Source organism: Octopus bimaculoides, chromosome 6 (genome assembly GCF_001194135.2).
Source record: "Octopus bimaculoides isolate UCB-OBI-ISO-001 chromosome 6, ASM119413v2, whole genome shotgun sequence".
Classification (NCBI taxonomy): Eukaryota; Metazoa; Mollusca; class Cephalopoda; order Octopoda; family Octopodidae; genus Octopus; species Octopus bimaculoides.
The window spans coordinates 11,993,981-11,998,225 of NC_068986.1; positions in this window are offsets into that span (position 1 = coordinate 11,993,981).

The following is a 4,245-nucleotide window of genomic DNA, read 5'->3' on the forward strand; positions in this document are numbered from 1 at the left end:
GAAACGAAAAACGAAAACGAAAATCGTGTAATTAACAAGCTCGATTTGCAACCACGTACCTTTGGGTTCATCCCCATTGCACGGTGCTTTGAGCGAGTGTCTTCTACTATGGTTCTGGGCCGACCAACAGGCATATTCATTATGTACATTATTTACATTTGATGGATATTTGTCCTCATCTTGTCTTGTGGAAATTTCGAACCTGGGTTCTCATTCTTAAGGTATTTTTCGATGTTATTAGGCGCAGGAGTGGCTGTGTGGTAAGTAGCTAGCTTCCCAACCACATGGTTCCGGGTTCAGTCCCACTGCGTGGCACCTTGGGCAAGTGTCTTCTGCTATAGTCTCTGGCCGACAAAAGCCTTGTGAGTAGATTTGGTAAACGGAAACTGAAAGAAGCCAGTCGTATATATGTATATGTTTGTGTGTCTGTGTTTGTCCCCCCAACGTCGCTTGACAATGTTGGGGGGACAAAGGCAGATATGAATAAAGGCAGATATACATAAACACTCGATCGTCAAGCGGGCAAGACAACAGACTAGAAATGTAGGCATCCAAAACGAAAGGCAACATTAGAAAACTCGACAACGCAATGGATATGCAAACGTATAATAATAATGACGACTTCCCTTACCGTTCTATTTGGTCGTACAATCCAACTCCGTAACAGCTTAACACTTAGGTGAAGTGACAATACATACAGGTATGAAAGTCATGTCGCTTTTAAATATTGACACAAGGCCAGCAACTTATTTTACCGACTCCGAAAGGATGAAAGTTGACCTTGGCGGAATTTGAACTCAAAACGTAAAGATAGACGAAAGACCGCAAAGTATTTTCTCCCGTCGTGCTAACGTTTCTGCCAGCTCACCGCCTTGAGGTAGGAGAACAATGTTGGTTTAATATTGCCTATAACAAGGCGGCGAGCTGGCAGAAACGTTAGCACGCCGGGCGAAATGCTTAGCGGCATTTCGTCTGCCGTTACGTTCTGAGTTCAAATTCCGCCGAGGTGGACTTTGCCTTTCAGCCTTTCGGAGTCGATAAATTAAGTACCAATTACACACTGGGGTCGATGTAATCGACTTAATCCCTTTGTCTGTCCTTGTTTGTCCCCTCTACGTTTAGCCTCTTGTGGGTAGTAAAGAAATAAGAAACGCTAGCACGCCGGGCGAAATATATATATATATATATATATATATATATATATATATGTATGTATATGTGTGTGTGTGCGCGTGTCTTTGTATCTGTGTTTGTCTCCCCCCACCACCACCGCTTGACAACTGGTGTTGGTGGGCTGGCGTCTGCGTGATCTAGCGGTTCGACACAAGAGAACGACACAGTAAGTACCAGACCTTAAATAATTTAAATACAAGGATCGATTCATTCGGCTAAACATTCCTGAAGTCGGTGCCCCAGCATGGCCGCAGTCTAATGACTAAAACAAATAAAAGATAGCATTACTATACAGTAATCCCTCGACTAACGCGGGTGTTACATTCCATCCCCATCCCCGCAATAGGTGAAAGTCAGTGAAGTAGAAACAGTACTGTACTGTATGTTTATTATTATTATTATTATTATTATTATTATTATTATTATTATTATTATTATTATTATTATTATTTTATAATTTGTATATATTTATTTTATTATAAATGTAAAACAACCCCACGCGCTCGTCTCCCGAGTTTCGTTTTCCATACAGTATGTGCGATTCTTTGTTTACTCATCTACGGTACACTACGTATTTTCTTTTAATATAGGAGGGTGAGTCAAAAAGTAATGCCATTTTGTTTAGGACAAGTATAATTACCAACACAGGAACATGTATCATACATCAAAATTAAGCTGGTCCTCAGTGGATCACATCCCTACTTCTCAACATAGTCACCGTTTCTCTCAATAGCAATGTTCCACCTTCGAATGAGAGCATGTATCCCTGCCTCGTAAAATTCTTTTGACTGTTCTTTGAGCCACTTCTTCACTACAGTTTTCACTTCCTCATCACTTGCTTGGCAGACGGTCAGCCCATCATTTAAATATGTTTTTATTAAATATTGTTACTATTTTTGTTGAATAAAATTTGTTGAAAAAAAAAAAGTCGCAATAATTATGCACCAACCCAATAGCTGAGGAAAACAATAAAGTGGCAACGTGAAGTGCATTGTGTATCATAAGATGTTAAATTGTATGATAAGAAGAACCTTTGGCTCAGTCCTTCTATCAGATAAAACAAGTTGAAGTACAATTAGACGTCATAATACAACAGGCAGTCTATTATTCTTATTAATAAATTAGCTGATATCATTTAAAACTAGCAAACAATATAGTCACGCGCTCGTCCGTATGCAAGCACCTCCAGGTATTTACCTGTGTGTCTATGTGTAAGAATGTGTATGGATGATGTACACATTGCTGTACATATGTCTACCTATGTGTGCGTGAATAAATGTCTTTACGCGCGTGCGTGCGCGTGCGTGCGCTTTCGCAAATGCTTGTGTATTTGTGTGTTCGGGAAATCTTATATTATTTGTGTATGTATCTTTGTATGTGCGCGTATGTATCTCTGTGTGTAGGTATCTGTGTGTGATTGTGTTTGTGTTTGTGTGTGTGAGTGTATGTGCATGGTATTGTGTACATGTGTGTGTGTGTGTGTTGTTTTATGGTTTCTTTCAGTTTTTCTTCCAAGAAATAAAAGATGATCCCTACCGATTTCCATAGTTGTTTTGACTCTGCTATGGAAACCTTTTGAGGAAATTAAAACTTAGCAAATAATGTGGTTTAGACGGTAAGTTCCTTATTTCTTCATTGCCCATAAGGGGCTAAACATAGAGGGGACAAACAAGGACAAACAAAGGGATTAAGTCGATTACATCGACCCCAGTGCGTAACTGGTACTTAATTTATCGACCCCGAAAGGATGAAAGGCAAAGTCGACCTCGGCGGAAATTGAACTCAGAACGATTACGTTTGTGCTAACGTTTGTGCAAGCTCGCCGCCTTCGGTAAGTTCCTGATGAACGACAATTGTTAACTTGGTTTGGTTATGATGAGAGCTTTTAGTTTGTTAGTCTCTTCTGGTGATCTCACTCCAGAAGAGATTAAGAGATTAATAATCTCTCTCTTTCTACCCCCGTTATGTCGTCTACGAAGAGTCACCCAGGCGAAGATGAATTTTGGGATCACTACTGACGTCATCAATTGGGATAACCACGGGAAAACTGGAGAGGTGGTGGTAAACTATTAGTATCAGAAATATACTTAGGAAGAGAGGAGTTTATTTTACAGAGAACTCTATGGGAGTGATAATTAAAGATATACTTATTGTCCTGGTCTTATTTGAATTAACATTAGATTTACTGTAGAGTTAATTGTTCTATTAGAATTTTGAGCCTAGTGATAAGGATGTAATACCAGAGATATTTTATCAGAATAAGCATGACTAGGTTACAGTAAAGAAGTGCGATTGCTAAAGATATTTTCATTTGCGGAGAGATTGAAAATTGTAATAGAAACACTAGAAACGATGCGACTTAAGACAGGCCTAGGATGGGTGGATTTAACATTAACAAATTGGAGGCATTCATTAGTTTTGCGAAAGAGAAAATATAAACTTGAATTTAAAATGTAAAGTGATGTCCAGAAAGTTAGCTACTTTAAAACTGTTATCGACGCTAAAAGATAATTGTAAAATAAATGTAAACGTTTTTCCTTTTGTCAATGACGAAGTTCTCAAGTGCTTTTTGAAATACAAACATACATTTACATGTGGTGAGTAGTAGTAGTAGTAGTATCATCATCAGCAGTAATAGTTGTAGTAGTAGTAGTAGTAGTAGTCTTGCGAAACCATACACGCACATATATGATTAATCATTTCAAACACACTTTATGCACCGTTATAAACACATTTGTTATGTCCTTTGATAGTATCATGTCGCAGAAAATGTCAACGAACTGCGTCACAGATATCTGTGACTTAGTCTTTGACACAATTCCACTGAATCTCTGAAATGGATTCAGTGGAATTGTGTGAGTGACCAAATGGCGGGAGACGGCGAAAATTCTTCACATATTAAAATACATAACACTAGAATTAAACAAACCAAAGAAGAATGTAAAAATAAGGGTATGTGTGTGTGTGTGTGTGTGTGTGATTGTGTGTGTGTGGTTTAAATTATTATTTATAACATAGTCTTAGATTAATTCATTAAATAAAAAAAATATTACTCCAATATATATATATATA